The 22,758-nt window shown below is 39.0% G+C and overlaps 1 long non-coding RNA gene across 1 annotated transcript in view; it reads left to right on the top strand.

The window, feature by feature from the left end:
* Nucleotides 1-2,462: 2,462 nt before the first annotated feature.
* The window catches only part of LOC137176219 (uncharacterized), a 35,437-nt gene continuing 15,141 nt past the window's right edge, over nt 2,463-22,758 (top strand). Inside the window, exons 1-2 of the long non-coding RNA XR_010925827.1 lie at nt 2,463-2,694; nt 3,161-3,316. This is a non-coding gene — a long non-coding RNA (uncharacterized lncRNA). The remainder of the gene's footprint in view (nt 2,695-3,160; nt 3,317-22,758) is intronic.

The following is a 22,758-nucleotide window of genomic DNA, read 5'->3' as shown; positions in this document are numbered from 1 at the left end:
CACGTATTCACCATCCAGTATTGTTGGATATGTTCTTTTCTCTAGTAGGCCTACCCAGTTGTTAGGTACATGTTCACAAGATGGATGCTAAAAGATTTAAATGGACAGTTCCAGTCCTTGATTATGTTTGGCCCCGTTGTAAAATACCCTATAAACACACACACAGTAAACACACACCTGTGACTGCATTACATCAGTATTAATACACCAAACAAATTGTTTCAAAAGAGTTTTTGTTAATTTTGATTTACTGGGTGGGCTAAGCGTGAATGAGTGATGGAAAGAGATGGACAGGATGGAGCAGGAAGATGAAAATGAAAGACGACACACTGAAATTAATGAGAGAGACTATAAGAGCTGGGAAAGTCAAGAAATGAAGCCGGGACCTTTACACAGACTATGTGGTCCATTCACTGTTTTCAGACCCGGTGTACTAAAAAAGATTTGGCTATTGATTTGAAATCAATCACCAAAATGAAACTAAACCAGGTTCTCCGTCAGTTTTGAACCCTATGGTTTCAGCGGTTATGTTGGCCTACATGTGGGGTTAACCGGTACATCAGTGATCCACTGATAAGCTGATCCTGGTGTCTGTTGAAAGATCTCGAGTTTATTACTAGTGACAACATTTTCGTTGCAGCAGTGAAAAAACTTAATCGAGAAGGACGCAACAAAACGTCCCACCACCAAGCATTAACGAAGGCAGACTTTCGGAAAGTCAAGCATTCTGACGCACTGAATCCAAATACATCTGAGGTTCTTGTCAATGAAGTCTGGTTTGATGTGCAGCTGCATATCGAATGCAGGGCTAAAGAGGGCAACCGCTAACTGATGCCCGAATCATTTATCATCTGCCAGGGCGAAAACAATAAGAAATATGCAACGCTGTCATTCAATGAATGCACAAAAAAAACACAAAGATGCTGACGAAAGAAACAAAGAGGGCTTACAGGGATTTATGTTTGAGCAGCCAGGGAACCCACTGTGTCATGTCGTTGCTGCTGCCCAATCCACCGGCCTTGTATCTCCATCCAAAGCGGACAAACTATACCGTCGATCTACGGCAAGTTAATAATGCTTTTTTTGTTACAGTGCAGCTTGGTTATTCTACACTGTAACAAAAATGATATGGCTGGCAAGTGACAACATCAGTAGCAGAAAGTGAGCATAGCAGTTGCCAATGGTAGATTCATGTGGTTATAATGAAACTGCAACATGTTGGGAACTTTTTTTCTTCTTTCTCCTAACATTAGGTATACTAAAGATAGAAGTTGCCGCAGATTTGTAAAGCAGCCAGCACCGAGACAATCTAAACCAACTACTGCTTGCAAAGCACCAGAAACTCTTTGATCCTGGCCTAGAGGCAAGAGAAATCATGTCAGCGACTGAGCATAAATATGAATCGTCCCTGCCATCTTTCTGCCATCTTTCTGTCGCCCAAACTACAATGAAAGAAGATGCTGGAGCAATAATCTTGCTTCTGGCACCACGCACTTAAAACACACCTGTCCAGAGTCAAACACCCCAGTACCAGCAAAGAAGAGTGCTAACATAATTGAACACTACTTCAACAATTTCACAATTTATAGCAATGCCCAGATAAATGTTTATAATCACCCCAATCTTTAAGCATGCTTGCCACTGTGTCTGTGTGTTGCTTGGCAACCATTTTACTAAATGTCGCTGGAGAACTACATTGTTTGACGGAAGAATGATTATTTGTTAACTATAAATTATTGCTTTTTTGTTGCTGTGTTTTTCTTTTATGAAACCTTGCCAGGTTTATGTAGTAACCGTTTTATAAAAGCAATAAGCCCCACGAGGCCATGGTTTACAGTGATTTTAGAACAGCTGAGGGGTGTTGTTAGGCACAGCCATGCCCTCTTGGGGCTTATTGCTTTACTGTTTGAGATTCAGTTTGTTTATCAGTGACATAATCTCTTTACACATGTACAGGACAGTAAGTTGTCTCCATTGGGATTTATATTTGATATGCCTTGTGACCTTTGTAATTCCACTTACCAAAGAGCTTGTAAATTATATGTAAATATGACTTTCTGCACAAGTGTGATTTTGCCACTCACCAGACCCATCCTTCATCAGTCCTCCATTGAAATATAGGCGGGAGAAGACTTTGACTTGTGCCAGAAAATGACCTTTGCCTCGGAAAAGTCATTGGTAACCCAATTAAAAGGAAATGTCACGCTGGTAATTGCGTCTCACAATGTGAATCATCCGTGCGGGGTGGCTCGCACTGAATCCAGGGACAGGCTGATATGTGGCATTGAAGTCTCACCGCTTCTATGTCATTCCCTGACCTTCTCTTGCACTCTCTCTAGCCACCCTATTCAGATTTTTTTCCCCACTTTGAAGGTATTGATTGTTTAAACTCCTAATACAAAAAAGTTCCTACAATTTAAACTCATGAACCACTACTCAGCTACTCAACTTTTTCATTTCAGCTTCTATCCATCTATCATTCTGGGGGATTTTGACACACTATCCTTAACAGCACACCTCTCAACTCTGCAGCAATATGTCGACTGTCCAACTCGCTCATCACACATCCTGAATCTCTGTTATGGCAATATTGAGGATGCATATAAGGCAATATGCAGACCTCTGACTGGCAAATCAGACCAGAACGTCATCCACTTATTGCCAAAGTACAGACGAATTCAAGTCTGGGATAAAGTAAGTAAGGAAAAGCTATAGTGCTGTTTTGAAACTATAAACTGTGATATGTTTTTGGTTCATGCAGAGACCCCCATGAGCTTACAGAGTGTATTATTTCATATATTCCTCACCATTCTGTGAGGAATCTGTAATCAACACCAAGGAAGTCAAAGTATTCCTTAATAACAAGCCCCGGCTGTCAAAAGACTTGAAAAGACGCCTTACTGACAAAAAGGTGGTATTCCTCAGGGATGACACTGAAAGTGTCAAAGACAAAAGAAAGGAGCTCAGGGCCAAGATACACAAAGCCAAATTAGAGGTTAAGAACAAAGTAGAGAACCAATTCTGCACAGGGACCCCCGACAAGCATGGCAGGGACTTAACACAATGGGTAGAGTGCCCAAAAGACAAGAGAATACCTTTATAGACAGCCTCTCCTTTATGAATGAACTTAACCGTTGTTATGGAAAATCTGACACCACAGGCTGTAAAGACAGGAGCAACGCCATCTGTGCCAGCATACCCAGAAACCCCACAATCCAGCTGTCTGAGGAGGAGTTTGGCATCTGCCGCTCTCCGATTAAGCCCCATAAAGCACTTGAACCTGATGGCCTACATGGACATACTCCATCCAGCTAAGGTCAGTTTTAAGCAAACTATTCCAGTTCTTACTGTACACCTGCACCGTGTCTGGAAGGCATCTATTATCAGACCGGTACCCAAAAAGCCAGGGTCCAAAGATTTGAATGACTTCTGTCCTGTAGCCCTTGCCCCTGTACTGGCCAAATGCATGGAGAGAGTTGTCAGTAAACATCTCACCTCATCCATAGTACAACAACTGGACCCATTACAGTTTGCTTATAAAACCCACAGTGGGACTGAGAATGCCACACTCACTATGGTCAACATGATTACAAGTCACCTACAGAAGACTAACACATATGTACAGATTTCATTTGATGATTTTAGTTTGGCTTTTAACATGATGCAAATTCATGTACTCTGCAAAAGCTTCTAGACTTAGGGGTGAGCAAGGGCCTTGCATTATTGCATTGGGTCAAGGATTTTTTAACTGACTGCCCACAAAGAGTCTGTATTTAAGAAGTACTCTCTGATGAGGTTGTTTTAAATACAGGGGCCCCACAGGGCTGTGTTTTATCTCCAGTACTATTCTCTGTGTACACCAATGAAATGACACTGCACAGCAGCAATTTCAAGCTATTTAAATATGCTGATGACAGGGTTTCAGTGGGTCTTTTCCATAAAAATGAGGATGTCTCTGATTATTTCGCTCAGGTTTCCAGATGGTGTAAGTCCAGCTCATTGTTAATTAATGTTGGAAAAACAAAAAGAACTTATTCTAAAGCAATTGTCAACTGTTTTAAGTATCTGGGAACACACATAGATGACAAACTGAGTTTCACAGACAATGTTTATTTTATATGTAAGAAATCTAGGTAGAGACTGTTTTTAATTAGGAAACTGAAGGGGTTTGGGGTCAGTCTTACATTTTTTGAAAAAGTGTATGTCAGCCTGTTAGAGAGCATCCTTGTTTTTAATATCTTTGTCTGGCATGGGCACTTGACTTTAATAAATAGAAACAAATCGACCAGGATTGTTAAGACAACAGTGAAGGTAATAGGCTGCCAACAAAAGACATTAGATGACCTTTACAGCACAGCAACACACAGGAAAGCTCTGTCAATCATCAATGACAAAACACATCCTGAGTTTGAGTTAGTCCCCTCAGGGCGACGCTATAGAATACCTCTGGCAAAGAAAAAGATGTACAAGGGTTCTTTTATCCCAAATGCAGTTAATGTGGTCAACAAACTACAGTAAACATAAATATGAGAATGTAGGCTGTACACTATGGGTATGAATGCACTGATGTTGTACAATTGAAAGGTCTTTGTTCTGTTAATGTGATGTTTTTATCTTGTGGATATGTTCTATCTATCTATTTTATCAAATCTAAACTAATCTATCCAACTAGCTAGCTAGCTGTTAGCTATATATCTGTAATTATGCTCTAAAGTTTGTTCATTACATTATGTTTGGTATTACTAAGTTTTATTCATCCTATCTAATCTGTCAATTCTTCTTTTGTCCTTGTAATTTATGGAACCCAAGAGTGATGTCTGGCCAGTGTTCAAATATGAGACATTTGTCATAGACTCAAGGTCCAGTGGAGGAGGCAGAAAAGATGTGATTTGATTTTTAAAGAAAAGTCTTGGCGTTTGCTTCTCAGGAAATGATTATTTCAAATCTGAAATAGCATTGGTTCTTGCATATTGGTCTAGATTTGCAAAGGGTCTTGATTTGCTAATAATGCTAATATTTGAAATAAATGGGCTGAGATCATGGTCATGACCAAGCTCTACATTCATTGTGAAATACTGTCTCAGAGTTATTGGAACAAGTAGAGCATTGAAAATGAAATGAAATTACCTCTTGCCCCTAGCAGATTTTCACTCACACAGATAGTGTTTGTACTGTACGTTGTATATAAGGATATAATATACTTGTGATAGCAGATTACATAATCTCGGGCCTGTTAGATTGCAGATTTTTCCCCTACGAAATGTAAATGTGAAAACAGATTCAGGCACAGATGGCTGCTATGCCTCTGTCCTACAGCACAGCAGATGGGAGGTCTCAGCTTCACAGCCTCACATTCATTTTGCTCTCCATTCCAGTTGTAAATCAAAGTGGAGGATTTTTTTTTTCCTGTCTTCCTATCTTCCTTTCGCCCTCTCGTTTGTTAAAACCTTGCTTCTCTTATCATCAGTTGGGGCAGCACATCCTGCAGCCTCATAAATTATTTGAAAAACACCCCGCACTCACGTATTGCACTCTTAGTTCATATTTTACTGTTTCAGGATTACAGTGTTTACACTGAAAATGAATTGTGAGTATAAAGGTTTGTGCAGAGCATTGTACTGAGACTTACCTCCTATATTTGGTCGACAGAGTAAAACTAAAGTATTTTCAAATCTCAACAACTTGCAAAACTCAACAGCCCATGCAACACGACTGCACCGGCTCAACATTTTAGGACTTTGTCTTGAGATAATGGAAATGCACAGCTGGTACTTGTCCCAACATGTCTGCTGTCTCTTGTGAATGCAGCAGAGTAAAGGCCTTTCGCTTGTTGCCAGTCTGAGGGCTTGACCTCAGAAATGTTAGTGCATTTCACTTTTGATAGGATTATCTCCCCCATTATTGAGAAAGAAGGGAGTTTTCAATGCAGTGATGGCTCTCTTTCATGTATTGTTCCAATCTATAATTGCTTCTTTTCATGAAATTTGTGGAGAAAGGTTAGGCTGGTAAATCTTACTGTTGCTTGGCTCTAAACTAGATAATCAACCGAACCAAAAAGGTGGGGAGGGGAGGGGGGAGCACTGGATTTACTGCAGAATTGTGGACAAAATTGGTATTTTGGGGTATTGTAGCAGAATCCTGCGCTTTTGTAGTGTTCTTTTTGTTTTATTCAGAAATTATGATTTCACTTGTAGAACAACATAACTTTTGGAAACAACATAATGTTTTATGAAATACAAAATGCTTGGCAGTAAGAAACACACTCAGTTAGTTGATTAGTACAAAATGATTTGACGCCCTAGGCAAAGATTATTGCATAGATTTTCTTTAAAGCACAAGCACATGTTTATTATAATGAATTCAATAAATTCGACAGCCTCACTGTTTTGGTTGGGAGGAGATTATAAAATACCATACTTTTACAGCTAAGTTTAATGACATGTTCTCATATGCAATGCTGGCAGATGTTCGTTAAAATGGATTAGAGTGCAGGATATCTGAAGCCCCTCACTGTTTTAATTAACCGATACCTCTGATAAATATTTAAAACCTTGGCAATGACATTGCCACAGAGGGAGGCACCCAAGGGTAGACTGAGCAGAGTTTTCAGGGGGGTTTATACTTTTAAACTACCATACTGCTCAGTAAAATATTTGAGCTCTGGTTTGTATGTAAAAGCTTGAGCAGGAGTGTTTTAATGTTTAAGAGTTTAAGTGACTGATTTGTGGGAATAGATGCAAGATTTGAACACACTTCATTACATACAGCACAAAACGCTAGTGGCCATATTACCTACTGGCTGGATGTGCAGATGTTCCAGACCCAGTATCAGAGGGAAAAAGTATTATCTAAAAAATGCTGCTTATTATTAGTGTGCATCAGAGCGCGATCACAGAGGGACTCCAGTACCATTCATGCAAGTCTGAGCTGCACAGCGGCTTTCTGGAAAGATCCGTCTAAAACACCATAAAGCCGATGATCATAATATCCTGTGGATGTTGTTATACCCCGTCTAGGGATGTCCAAAACACAACATGAACAAGCCCCATCTTCCCCAGGTCCCAAGCAGCCACAGAGACAAATAGCTCAATATAAAGAAAGTGTTTTTTTTTTACTAAATTAAATATTGCAGATAGAGCTCGATTTACCTTCTGGGTGGACAACTGCCAACATAATAAACAAAACAAATCTGGAAAAGAACTGGAAAGTAACCAATATAATCTCACAAAAACAAAGAAATCAAATGCCTTACCTCCCTAATAAACAGGAGAAAATAAGGTTAACTAAAACTGGCAGCCCACCCCTATTAATTCCAAAAGAAGGGAACAAAACCTGATTAAACAGCATCTGGGTAGGAAGTGTGACCAGTTGGGAGAGGAGGGAGATGGGAGATGCCCCTATCTAGCAGCAACGCCATCTTTGCATTTATTTACATAAATGCACACACAGACACACACACCCATACACACATCCAATCTGATGAAGTAAAACATATTTTAACAAAAATTACCACCACAGTCAGAACACCCCATTTCCCAAGAATTAAACATCCCCCTGTAATATTCAATTCAAGTGAAATTTGAGAAGATCCAGACACAGCATCAGCGATTACATTCTCTGTGCCTTTCTTATGATAAATCTGCCGGTTAAAATCCTGCAGAAGGAGGGACCAGCACATAAGCCTTTGGTTAGAGTTGCACTTCTGTACAAGAAACAGGTCAGTAAAGACTTGAACAGGTTGTGAACTGGACCTGATATACACTTTGAAATTCTGTAAGGCGAGCAGCAGGGTGAGCACTTCCTTTTCAATGGTACTATAGTTTAGCTGATGTTTGCTAAACTTTTTGGAAAAGTAGCAGATAGGATGATCAATGGACTGCTCCTCTTCCTGCAGAAGAACAGCACCTGCGCCACACGCACTGGCATCTACTTCTAATTTGAAAGAGTGTGTGAAGTTGGGTGCAGCGAGGGCAGGTGCACTACACAGCAAAGCCTTAGCTGATTCTAACACAGCCTGGCAAGCAGGGGACCAGACAAAGCTTTTTGCAGGACTAACAAGGCCTGTAAGAGGAAATTCTCGATGCTCTTTATTCTATGGTACACTAATAAGACGTAATAAGCCGTACTTTGTATCAAATTAGACAAAAACTAGAAATAATATGTTCTTTATTAGACAGTAAACAAACACAGTTATACTTTAATTAGACACCATATCATCCAGGAGGGTAACAACAAGTGGGAAGTGGGTAGAGGGGCGTTTACACATCCAAATGTAAACCTAATAAATACCAATAAATATCTTACATAAATAAATACATTCAAACAGTACAACCAAACGGCCCTCCACTGACTTCCTGCTTGTTGTTACCCTCCCGGAACTATTAATGGGTGTGCAAGTCATCGGGGAATTCTTTTGCTTGAACGCCCTGGGAGAAGGAGAACAGGCAGAGGTAAGTTTGTGCATGGCACAGACAAATTTCCATTTACTATTACAATTAGCTTAGCATGAGTCTTACATTATATTCCTCAATTAACAAATATTTTGTTACTATTGAGTCACTTTTGAGTGTACTAATATATGCAAATTTGTGCATCACTTAACCATTTTTGCTGGTAACACTATTTGCATTTGTAAATTGCATTTACATTTAATTTAAATTGTATTTAATGCTTTGGACTTAAATACATCTACATAGGGTGAACTATCAATATATTACTGAAGTTAATTATAAAATTCTATTAAAGAAAGGCAGTGTTTTTATAGGATACTCATTTTCAATAACAATACAGGGGATGTCATCCAGTCACAGGAGAGTCTCTCTAACCAGGAGTCTACTGTAATTTCATCTCACAAGTTAACTTCACATTGATCCTGTTGTTTAGTTCCACTCAGTCACCGTCCACAGCTCACAAGACATTTACCCAGTAGAGATTAAGCCACAGACACATACTCTTAATGTATCTGAGAAATTAAACAGCATTCATTTTAGCTTAGACTCTAACTGAATAATTCTCCTCTGTCGCTCATTAGCATTGGCAATTTCCTCTGTACAGATGAGAAAAGAAAGCTGAACAAATTAAAAATGAAAAAACAATAAATGCTAAGCAAACAAACAGCCCACTTTATCTCCATTGATAAGGTGTGAAGTTATGAGCGACCAGAGGACGAAGCCGTTTTTTAATTTAAAAGAAACAATCATCTCTCTACACTGTATGCTGTGAGATGCCACAATCAACAGCAGGGAAAGAGCAAAAGCTGAAATTTCCACGTTTTATTTCCCTGCCACTGTTATCGAGATTTAGTGTTGGTTCACCTCCTTACATTAAAGCAATGATAATCTTTCTGACAACTACTGCATTAGTCACAGCTTCTGGCAACGAAACACTCACAAAACGTAGTGCTAGCTGCAGGAGAGAAGCTATCTTCAGAGTGGTTATGAACACTGTAAATCCATCAACCAGATCCGTGCCTTTCTCTCATCTAAACCCTTATCATGCTGATGAATGAGAGGGCCATGTATCAGTTTTGGAAAGCGCAAGACATTTATCAGTATAAGTGCGGACTATTCTGATTAGTTCTTTAGAGGGAAGCTGAATTTGACATTATCAGAGAGTGGCTTGGCCATTTTTACCATTTAGCAATCTGCAGAAAGTCATTGACGCTTATATCCTTCAATGTTTAAACATATCCAAAGAGTTTTGTCTTGTGCAGCAGCTATTTTCAACTAGTGCACATAGAAATATCTTTTTAATGGTTAAATGTAAATTTAGAGTTGCTTGTGAACTTAACTGATGAGCAAGATTGGGTTTGGTCCAACACTGAGTTGCAAATTTTTTAACCTCCTATGAGTCAGTGCCAGCCTCAGATCTGGGTTTAAGACTCGAGCATTTGCCATGAGGGACCCAAGACTTTGAAACGACCTGCGTTAGTGGAGCTAATGCCAGAAGGCTCATCATTGTTTTATCACTTCTTTACAATTTATGTACATGCTTTTCTGTGTAGTTTATTTTACGGTTATATATCATGCTTATACATTCTTTCATCATTTATTTTTATAATATTTGCTTTTATGTGATTGTTAAAGCTGCACAGGAAGATTTTTACTGTGTATAAATACACCCATTTTATTCAGACAAGTTATTTTTCATATCCACACTATGTGCAGCATATCACATTATCTCTGCTTCCACACAAAGATAAAAATACAAAGGCATTTGTTGCAAACACAAATGCTTGCTCTTTATAACCAGAAGGTTTTCTTATTAAAACAGGACGCTTTAATCATGACATTTTTGCACATTTTTTTTATAATAAAAAAAATAGAAACTGCACTGATGGCAGCAGGTTAGGTAGAAGAACAAAAATTGACAGAACAAGATGTCCTGTGAGAAATAATGCAAAATCCTAAAATGTCTGTGATTACCCAGTGACTCTGTTGGAGACAATTCCTTCTGCAGTAGATCATCTGAGTCATTTTCATTTTGTTCTTTTTAAACTTGTAGAATTGGTTCATTCAAATGTTCCTGCTCATCCATTTCTGCAGCACAGCGGTGGCTACAGTCGTTTAAACTTTTCTTGTTACAACAAGAGAAATGAGAAAACAAGACGTTTTTTTCCATTACAAGATGTGTATCTCATCATAACAAGAAAACCTTGTTACTTTCTTACAACAAAATGAGAAATAGGTTGTTGTTGTTGGGGGTTTTTTGCACACAAAGTATTCACTTTAAAAAGTAATTTCATCTTGTGTGTGGTCTTCAAAGGGAGACCATGTAACTTTCAAAATAATAAATAAGCAATAAAGTTCACCATTGCTTAGTTCAATACACTTAGAGTGTTGCTGCTAACACCTTACCTGCTGTGTTGTGATGAGTAGCTTATGCTCACTAATGTAAGCAAACTTTAGCATGCTAGCTTTCTTTTCTCACCTAGTACAACTGACGTTACTAAACATTTCACTGACTTCATGACTCTTGTTATGCAACTATTGCGCTACTCTTACATGATATTTCAGAATAATTTCATGACAAAAGTAAAATGAGATAACTCCTTACCTCAACAGGAGACATACTAGCACCATACACTTGTTTATTAGTCAGGTTGCCTACTGATGATGTCTGTAATGAGCTGCAAACACAACACTGACATATCATCAACTTTTATGTCGATAGCGAACTTGTTAGCGAAACATTGCTAATTTACACACACAGCACAGCAGATATGGAGCAGCATTAGCATCCTACCACCTGATGAATTTAATTCCAACATTTACTTTATTTCTGGCTCTGTATTGCATTCTGAGTTAAGTATCTTGCTCTTTAGCTGCTAAATGCTGCACTACAGGTATGTCCACCTAGTCAGTCTGTCACTTCAAGACCCTGCAAAGTTCTGTAGAGCTGAGGGGAACTACAGACTCAGGTGATAATTCTTTGTTTGTCTTTCATGTGTAATAATGTGATTTATTGTAATATAAGAATATAGTTCTTGTCCGAAATCACTCATTTGTTCACTCATCCACTACTCCCCATATAATAGACACTCAATAGCTAATGGTATAGTGAGCATAAAATTGAGATGTTGGAAATGTACAAAAAAAATACTAATTTAAGGGCAAAATAATGGCTAAATTTACAAATTCAGAGTTCAGATATTCAATAAAACGGCAGACAGTACTATTAGTATTGTGCACTATAGTGTATATAGGGGATTATTTTGTCCATATCATCTTTACTTTAAAGCAACTGAAAATCAACATACCATAATTGCCACTTGCAGTCACAGTGGCCATTGTTCAGCAAAAGTTACATATAGTATCTTAATAATTTTAAAACAAGCTTCATAAATCTGACATTTTTTTCTCTTAATCAGTGACTTGAAATAAAGTAGAGCACCCCATGTCAAGGTGTTAATTGTTTGAAAGCTGCCACTGCAGAAATCTCACCCTAATGTCACTGTTTTTACTAGTTTGCTAGTTTGCTAGTTCGCTAGAAAAATTAGATCATTAGCATGAGAAGATAATGATATTACTTCCCAGCTCTGCGGGTGAGCTAGCGCAAGTGGTGCTGTTTCATATCACCTATGATGTCACCAATTCACTGAGAGGGTCATTCAAATTAACTATCTGAGAGGTAAATTCACATCTAAAAAGAGAAAAAGAAACCACAGATACAGATAGATTCTCTCACATGCATGACACTACTCTACACTCTGAATAACTAATTACATTTTGGAGGGGAATTTGACAGAGATATGTGCGAGGATATGAGCAAAGACTGTGAGTAGGTGTGTGTTTTGGCAGCGGTGGTGGTGGTTGTGGGGGGGGGGGGGTTATGGAAGTACAAATGATTAATGTGAGTCACGTCTGTCAACACTGTATGAGTTATGTGTTTGCACAATGCTAATTACATAGAGTACAGAAAAAGGTCAAACACCATGTTCAAAGGAGAAAGTGAACCGCATGTCAAAAGCCAACTTTCATTTTACCTCTGCAGCACAGCTTGATGAAGATATATTGAAGTTGTAGTTAATGCATTTTTAGCATAGGCAGCATTCCTGTGAATTCAATCAAAATACATCCTAAAGATAACATACAAATCCAAGTAGATCTAGAGGCTCAGGTAAAGGAGAGGAGGAATTTAGAAGGGGATGTTTTATTTCTAAATTCAAAGTGGCAGCACCCACACTCCACTGCCTAGTGCGCCTATCATAGGAAATAGTGTAATAGGTATCCATTTGTCAAATTAGATCTGAAGCTGATATTGAGGTAAGACTGTTCATATCTCCTATGGGATTCCATCAGGCAGTGAGGATATTTTCAATAGGCATTAATGCATTTTGCAGTCTCATACCGCTTAGATTTGATAGCAGGCTGGAGACTTCACTGTGCTGGAACTAGCAGACTGTCTCTTCTTCTATCTTTCGTTTTCTTCTCCCTCTGCCATATATCATTTGCTCTTCTCTCTTTCTGAAAGAACTCTTTTCACCTAGTCCACATACTAATCCCTGCCCATCAGAAAAGAACTCACTTTCGCTTCCTCTGAGGTATTTTCTGTTGATAAAAGAAAGGTTATAGTTTTTTCTCACCCATTAGAATATGTTAGCTGCTATTCACAGACGTGGCTCTTTGAAACTGTGGGAACTGATTGCAGTCATTACTATGATGCATTGTTATTTTAACCCATTTGAAGTTGGGATCACATTATAAATCCAAAACTTGACATTTAGGCTCCCACTGCATAACATGTTTTGAAGTCTTTCTATTGCTAGATGAAGCATTTAGAAGGCTATCTTCATAACAGACATTATAGCAGTAATTAATTGACAAGTGCATGTTATCCAAGGCAGCATATACAGGACCGTGAGTGCATATATTTTGAGCCTACATTGACACAGCAGAGATGTATAATTCAATCTCTAACAGTGAAGTACTGGAGGCTGTTGACTTCTATAGGGAATCAAATTGCTTGTGGCGTATGCTATGTTAATGCCATGATCTACCTATAGCTATACATCAAACCCCCTTACTCTATATTAGTGGAGTAGTATTTATGCCATACTTGAGCCACTGATCAACATTATAGGATGCTTGAATGGATAAAAGCTTTATAGATTACTTTCTTAGGGTGTGTTTGGAGTTTATTCAGACTCTGGTGCATTTACTCCTCTGGGTTGATTTGTCTGGATAGGTTTGAATGTTTGAATAATGCCTTCTCCAACTTTGGTGGCACCAAATAACTACAGTGAGAGACCTGAAAGTTTTGGTCTTGGTCCTGTTTCAAGTGAACGAATCCATCATAGTTAACTGAACTTAATAAGTCTGAAATTAAGTGTCTTTTCTTTACCACCAACACCAAAGCCACTGAAATCTTTGAGCTCAAAACAAGCAACTTTGGGCATTTTCAGACCTCTCCTGTTTAGTGTGGTTGAATCGGACTCAACACAGCAATTGTACTTGGGTGCAGACCAAAACAACCATACCAAGACCACATCATCAAAAGGTCTCCTAAACAAATTCTGGAGTGGTTTGTTTGTGGTTGGAACGTGATCGGACCTCTTTCCTGCCCAACTACTTGGCGTATCCTGCAAGTTTGCGGTAAACAGTTCTTGTAGCCAGGTAGGCTTTACATGCTGGGGTGCGGATGAGCGAAATTAGTAGTTACTAGCAGATAGCCAGAGATATGAATTGGACGTTCATTGGACTGGACGTTCTTACATGGTGTGTAGTGATGCATTTTGGTTTGTTTAACAGCTTATCCAATGATTCAGACCAGAGCAAACAAGCTATTGGTCTGAAAACGCCCTTAAACACTCTAATAAACAGGCTACAAGTGCTCAAAGAAAGGCTCAAAGAAAACAATCTCTAGAGTGTGTAAGAACTTGAAAATGTTCAACACATAATTATGGGTTATGGATTTGCTGTCCTGGTGGAAACAAAAAAAAAAACATACAATGTCATCATACACTCCCTCCTGGATACACATATCTCAAGACTTTCATCACCTGTGGCAAGCAACGTGTGTTAAATTGTTTCATTTTGTCTAAATGGCTTTAATTAGCTTCCATTTAATTGATAGAGGGAGCTGATGCCCTGGGCAAAACTCTCGGGTGCCAGAGTTGAGCAACTTTCTATCAGTTAACACTGAGGCATAGCTCTAATGAAGGCCGTTTTACACTCTGCACATCAGGTGCCGTCTGAAAAAGGCCTCCACTGGTAAAGAGAGATGAAAGCATATGCTTTTACATTTTTTAAAACATAAGAGAAATGGTAATGTACTCTGTGCATGTCCAACACTGCAGAGAAGCAGAGAGGTAGGAGGAAGATTTTCACTCTTGACAGTTTCATGAAGACATGAAGTCATTTGTGTGCGTTTTTATCAGGAGCTGTCACATCAGACGCATGGTACAGTTTATCTGCATGCAGTCACATATCACAAGGCACCTAAGTGTGACAGGGAGGGGCTCTCAAAAGGCAATTGCAGGACCTACATGTCTAAGAGGAGCACAGAGGCACATGGCCCTGCATGTAAAATACAGAGGATACACACATACACTCACATGTGCACACATGCACACACAAATCCTGGTTAATCTCAGACTTCATATTTGGCAAAACTACATGAGATGAGCAAAAATTGATCTAATTTGATGGATCTTTATGAACCATTCTACTTTTGATATATTCACTCAGTCCCATTTGGTTGAGTGATGCATCTAGCCCAGATTGTCTGAATATGCCAACACTCAAAGGTGTGTAAGATTTAGAGGCATCTAGCAGAACAGACTTGGCAGAAATGGAAGATAATATTCATAAGTATGTTTTAATTAGTGTATAATCCCATGAAAATAAGAATCATTGTGTTTTCGTTACCCTAAAATAAGCCCTTTATATCTACATAGGGAGCGGGTCCCTTTCCACGGATGTTGCGCCGCCATGTTTCTACGGTAGCCCAGAACAGACAAACCAAACACTGGCTTTAGAGAGGGCCTTTGCTTTTTTTGGCGAGTGTCACGGCCACTGTAGGTTCTCCTACATGCATGGAAGGGAAGCTAGATGCCACTAAATCCTACGCACTGGTCCTATAAATGCTGAAATGGAACACATATCTGTTATGTATTCATATTTAGCTCACTCACTTTAACTGAAAAATTAATTTCACTGTGTTTATGGCTGTTGTCATATGAATATGATATTATTTAATTCCCAAACCTGACAAACTAACCAACTAACAGCCATCCTTCACACTTTCTGTTAGCTATTTTAAATATAAACATTTCTTATTTATTTATTGTTATGAACATACAGAAAATGTCAAGGATGATAAACTATGACATTTGTAAAAGATATAATAATAGATAGAATAATACATTTATATTAGTGATGGTTTACTGATAACTGGACACAGTAAGAATTTAGTGACCAGCTGAAGGTATCTTTAATACAACAGATTCACTGATACAGGAATCACAATTCTCCAATTTAACCCAATTACGGACACTACTTTATATTGATGATTGTGCTGGTGCTGGCGCCTGCCTTCTGGTGCTCTACTGTGTACAATAGAGAATAGAGGAAAATGGATTGTCTAGAAAAATTGGCTAGAATAACTGTAACATATGAAATAGAACTCAATTAAAATAACAAGCCAAGATAAAACAAACATGTTTAAACCTAGAATGCTGCAGTTGCAGGGCATCGTAACCCGCTGAGCCACTGTGAATGTTTACTCATAGATGTCATTCAAACGACAGAGGGGGTGAATTCCACTCAGCTTGACTTCTCCCTCGTGCCACCAGTCCTCTGTGCACCCATTACTGAGCAGACTTAGTAAACTGAACTAATCTTGTTTGATTAAGTACAGACTCCGGGCTTATGATACAGCAAAGACAAAGGTCATTCTTCATAATGCAATATGACATCGCAGCTTGAATTGTTGAGGCAGTATGTCGTGGCAGCATGCATGCATGTGTGCAAATAGTGCGGGGTTAGGAGGGGAGTAGGGACAGTAATTGCACATCATTCCTTTAGATGGATCTGAATGCGGTCTGACTGTAAAATGTGAGTGCTTACTGGAAAGTTAGCACTGTATTATCGCTGCAAAAGTGCTCAGAATTTCTGAAGGCCAAAACACACCGGCAGAATGTTTTGGACTTGAGTGACCTGAGTGGATTTACTGTGTAATAATAATCACACTTCTCAGTATGTAACATGTCATATATAGATGCATAGAAAGTAGCTCTGAATCATTTCAGGGGCATTTCGGAAATTAGCATCTGTGGACATTAATAGCTTGGAAGATTAGACAGTAATAATTCATGCATAACCTTGGCTCGCCAGTGAGTGAAAAGTTTATTTTGGCAGAGAAGCAGATGATGATATGACCTGTGTGGGTATGCGGTATCAATAGTCTATGGGTTCGTTAAAGAATAAGGGAGAGGATAACTCCATCTTATTAAAACAATTCCTGTCTCCTAAGTTGTGCTGAGGTGATGCTCTGTTTCATTTTCATCACAAGCCATCGTTGAACCGCGACAAAGCCCAGGATTTCCTGTCCCCTAAATGCTTTTGACTGGAGGAAGCATCGCAGTAAGACACAGACAACAAGCTGACAGTAAAGATATCTACAGTCCTACAGTATACAGAGGGCCAGCGTCTGACTACTATCGACTGTGTTTGCAACAAGGTGTCAGGGCTTTGCAGTCTCATCATCAGGCATAGTTTCACATGAATATGCAAAGTGTTGGAACTGCCAAGCTGCCAAAAGCTGGAGTAGAGCAGAACTGGTACAGCGCAGCCGATCGCTATTGTGGGGATCTAAGCTCTTCCACTGAAAGTACGTGATTTATTTTTTCATACCAAGGCGAGTGCTCAGTTGCCTACAAATGGAGTGATCAAAGAAAATCTGCTATTTACTGCAATCTTGTTCCAATACTGCTGTGATTTTGTTCCGTCCATTGCTTTTTCCACTTATGACAAACCCGCTCACTAATAGGGCTCCGTGGGGGTTTAACTGTGCCTGAGAAATGTCATTTTGAAAGATCATATTTGGTTTTCAGGGAAAATCGTTTAACACAATGATTTTTTTAACTATGTTGAGCAATGTCCAAGGTAAATTTATTTACAAAATTCCTTCTGGTTATGTTGCAGCGCAAATGAAGGAGGAGTTTTTTTCCCCTTCCTCTAACAATGATGAAACAATTTATTTAAGTCAATATCAGATTACAAAAACAATTACCACATTTGTTTTCCACAATATTGTTAAATGACTTATAATCCATTTACGTCTTTGGGCATTCATTTCACAAACAAGAAGTAGCTCATTCAAGCTTCAATTTGTGCGCTTCTAGACCCAAATGTTTGCAAAGCTACTTACCAGCACTTCTCTGCAGGGAATGCAAAGCTCGCCTTGTTTATAAGAGAGGGAGAAATATAATTTGAATAAGCTTTTAATCTGTGGAGAGATGATCCAAAGGACTCAGCTGCCGCTGCTTCCCATTTCAGGACACAATCTCCTTACAATGATGGGACTCTATTATCATTCTGTGGCACATACACCAGTGAACAAGAAGAAAATCATCTAACGAGTAGAAAGAAGACAGCAGGAGAGACGGCAAACCTACTGTACTGCTCACTTTTTGAACAGCTTCAAGGATATAGGAATTTATTCGATACAATATTATTGCTAAAACAAAAAATACCTCAAGGTACCTCAGGTTTTTGTCTTTTACCAAAGTCAGTCATCATTCACATATCTCAGATATACCCAGCGGTAGAAGTAATGGGTTACATTTGCTCTTGTTAATGTAATAAAGTCTGGGTTTTTTTGTTGCTGTTTTTTTTTTTTTTTTGCATACTTTTTTGAAAATTAGAAATCACTAATTTTGCCTTTTATATTTCAAATATTGTAATTTGCTCCATTTTAAGTTGCATTTATTGAAGAGTAAGAAAAAAAGTGTGTTCTTAGTTGCTATTATCCACCAGATGCACTCAGACTTTTCTTCCACGGTTGCAGATTATATTTAAGGACCACTTGATACGCTGTTGCTTGCTACAGTGACTCTTATAGTAACTAAGTGCAAAAGCGAACTGAAACTCAGAGCAACATTTGTCTTTCAGTCCAATTAATGTTACATGCAGCCTCAATATGCAGGCCACTCTGCTTGACAGATTTATTGGTTCTCGTTTATGTCAACAGCAATTTATGTTTCTTGGCTTTTTGGTAAAGGTTCCTAGGTTGGCAATGTAATGCTGAAGTTTATTTGCTGTGTTTGCTCAGTGTGACTTGTGCACTTATTTAAGTTATGTCTATGGGATTCCGAGGCAGCAGCACACACCGATGGCGGCAAGCTCCTACACAGGGTAGCACAGCCATCGGGTTTAGTATCTACTAGGGGTGTGCCTGAATACAAATACGTTATTCGGCAAAGCACAAATAGTGGGGTTTTTTTACAAATATTTACATATAAAATATACAAATATTTTAAAAATTATTTGTTTTTGAGAAGAAAAAAAAAAGTTAGATACCAGTGCTCAGGTTGATTACATCACTATCTCAGTCTCTCCCCGCTGCTCCACTGTTACGTCTATCAGCAGATCTCAATGAGGGGAGTCGCATCTACCTGCTACATGACGCACATTTCCTAATTTGGACATCACTTCCGGAGTTGGGGGTGTTCCCCAGAGATAAAGCTGAGCTACTGACACAAGCGAAGTGCTCCCAAGGGACTCTCCATAACCTGCTGTTCCCCTTCTCCTTTCCACAAAATTAGGTTGTAAAAAATAGGCAATAAAAGTGAAAAGTCCAAAGCAATAATCACCTTTGAAGTTTTTCCCTACACGCCACACGGTGTGCTGTCTCTGCATTATGGCTTAATAAAAAGACTCTTAGACTCTTAAGACTCTTTCCACTTTTATTCAAATACAAATACAAATAATTTTGCTGCCTCAACAAATACAGATACAAATACAAATACTGGGCCCTCTGCACATCCCTAGTATCTACCCAAGGACACATGCAGACAGGAGGATCGAACCACCAACCTTCTGATTAGTGAATGACCTGCTCTACCACAGCCCCCCCCAACAATCCATTTGCTATGGCTTTAATTAGTTTCAGCAGTGACAATACGTTGCAATATGATGCCTCACTGTGTGTGCCCAGTTTAATTTAGAGGGAAACATGATGACATGGAAATACAGACGAAAGTGTACAGTTATCATCAAAGCACCAGTTGTGTAATTTGTAATGTTGAAACTCTCATCCATGAGTCAAACAGAAGGTGACGTGAACGTGAACATCCACTATAAAAATATAAGCATTTTCTGCGGTTTACCGCTTTGCTGAGAAAGTCCACTTACTGTGGATTCCATGTCCAGTTTGGGATTTGACCGTCATTTTGTGGTTGTTTACTCCTGTTTAAAAGAGCATGACGGCCCAGATGGGACCTCAGCCTCTAGATAAATGTAGAAATAGAGCACAGAAAATTGGAAACATTACAAATTCAACTGTATGTCCATCAAAAATGTCTAAGAGTGCTTGAGAAAAAAGCAGATTCTTGTCTGCATTTCAGGAACCATTTCAACTTCGAGTCCAAAAATGGCACCTTTGATCAGTTGTATGCTATCATACTGTTCAGATTCTAAATATATAGGTATATGCCGACATGTTAATGCACTTTGATTTGAAGACTAAATAGTACATTTTCAATAACCTAGTTTTTGCTTTTATCTAACTACATTACCTGAGTTACATTTCTTTAAAGTAACATGGAGCTCCAGTTCCATTCTTGTATATACTGTACTATAGATAACACAGAGGACTTAATATTTCAAGTGACACATTAAAGATACACAAGTGAAGTTGGGGGAAGCTGTCATGAAGCCCACTTTCTGCTGCTGTAACAACGGGTGCAGCATTGTGAGTTTTTGAAAAGAGCATGGTTGAGATGCCCATTTTCTTCATTAGCTTCCATTGTTGTGACAGGCTGGCGATGAATTGGCTGAAATAGCTGAGTCACGTAGATATGGAGTTTGAGGACAGACTGCACTTGGCTCATTACCGCTCTATAAGACAACAAAACAACTCTTAGCACTTGATTTTTTTTTTAGAAAATTTAGACAATAGACCATAAAGTGCACTTGAAATCACTGAGTTATCATCAAGGCTTTTTATTCGGCTGTAATTATTTTTATTGCAAATGTTTGTGGGGGGAAAAACACTATTCATAAGCAGCCAGTGTGCAGCTGAGATTTCAGAGGGCAGAATTAAACTTGCAAATTTTTATCATCTTGGATTAATGCCAATACATATTCACCACCAAAAACAAAATTAATGTTGAACCCACTCAGGGAGAAAAGATGGAAATCAGGGCAGTTCTAAAGAAACTGATTGCGGGGGGGAGGGGGGTTGAAAGTGACACTCTTCAAATACACATCTACTGGTGTAATTCTTCAGTTGTGTTATGAGTTGGATGCTGACAACAATTACATGGACAAAGAAACACGAAGAGTTCAAGATAACACTTTATTGGTATTCCTGATTGCGGCACCATGCTTCAATGTAACTTTCACATTATGTTCCAATCGGGATGATAAGAAATGCAGCAAATGAGAATGTGTCCTAAATTCATCTCTCCTTGGGGATTAGAAAGCTTTTTTCTGCTACAATCTGGAAGAAAAAAAAAGGTTCCTGATGGAGGCAAAAATTCTACTGAGAAAAACCATTTTCTGCAAACATGATATTCTGCCTGAAGAAGCATCAGTTTAAAACCGTACAGGATCTAACACTGAATCAGCAGGAGCCTGAATCAGAGAGAAATCAGTGGGTGTGAGCAGGTATGTCAGTGGAGTTTAGTCACCACATTAGGTCAGGATTATTGACCACGGTGATTTACTTCAACCCATTTAGTTTCTGGCAACGCTGAAATCCTCTTCATTTGCAGAATTTCACAGATAGATAGATAATGCTGAAAGGCATCCGGCATCCCTCACTTTGCTGCTGCTTCACTGCTAAGCAGCTGAGCGGAAGTGTAATTATTGTTCAGGCAATACTTCCAATCTCAGAAAAATGGCAAAATAGATAAGGCTTGCTATGGAAATAATGTAACACTGCTAGTTATTTACGTTAGATACAGTGTAAATAGGTGACAATACATCAAGCCACTATAGTATGCATATTAAGACTGTACATATTCTGATATGTTTACTCTAGCGACATAATGTCCTCAGTAATGAATGCACTGGCTTGTAGTAATGAAACTGCTTCTTGAATAGCTTCCTCAAAAAGAAAGAGGTTTTTTTCTCCATTACTAGCCAATTTCCTGTATATGAGCAGGCCCATTTGCTGTGTCGCTTTAGGTCTGATGACTAATGCTAATAAACTCTCCTCTGCAAAGTACACCTCTGCTCGTGTATCAACATTGTCTTTTTTTGTATGCTGATAATTGCCTTACAGTATGCCCCCTGTCTCCGCGATGAATCATTGCTTTCACCGTCACGTCTCAGACTCATGTTTACCTCAGAGATTGCATCAAAAACACTGGAGCCCCTCCTCAAAGTTATAACGCCGCTTCTCTCCGTGAAGAAGCTTGGGGGGTATCAGATAGTGAGCCAATCACATTTCATTTTGTGCAGCCAGACACCCTGTGTTCAGGGAGGTTTCACATACCCAAATTTGGATGTATAAACTCTGAAGATGAAGCGCTGAGAAAATCAAAAATTGGTTATATTGTTTTTATGCATTTGCATCTGCCTTTTGTGCATGCCTCAGTTTGTGCATCTGCAGATGTGTGATGTTCAGATAACAATGTTAGAACGATAACAGTTTATAAGATAGAGCTCTCAAGATGTTGCCAGTGCAAGCTGCACATATTAAATGTGGAAATAAAACCAACAGCATCCCTGAGAGTCTTTCCAGACTTTATTTTAGGGTGTATCAGGACCCTGTATAATAAAGGCAAGTTTAATAGGCTGCTCTGAGGGATGAAAAGGGTTCCTGACACCAGCTAAGCCCCTGAGAACACCTAGCAGCAAAGGATTTTGGGCCAGAGAGCAAGAGCCTGTGCATAGTCCCGATGATTATCCTGTTCCCTGCGAGCTGCATGGCATGAGGAGCATGGAGTTGGTACCTCTCAATTAACATCATCATAACCACACTCGAGGGGTTTACTAGTGCAGGGTGCTGGTGTATGTGTGTAAGGGATAACAATATCCAGGGGATGTCAAACAGATTTTTTTCCCCCCATAAAGCCATCATGCTGTG

This window comes from Thunnus thynnus, chromosome 23 (assembly GCF_963924715.1).
Source record: "Thunnus thynnus chromosome 23, fThuThy2.1, whole genome shotgun sequence".
Taxonomy (NCBI): Eukaryota; Metazoa; Chordata; class Actinopteri; order Scombriformes; family Scombridae; genus Thunnus; species Thunnus thynnus.
The sequence above is the reverse complement of the archived record's forward strand: the minus strand, read 5'-3'. Positions and strand labels throughout refer to the sequence as shown.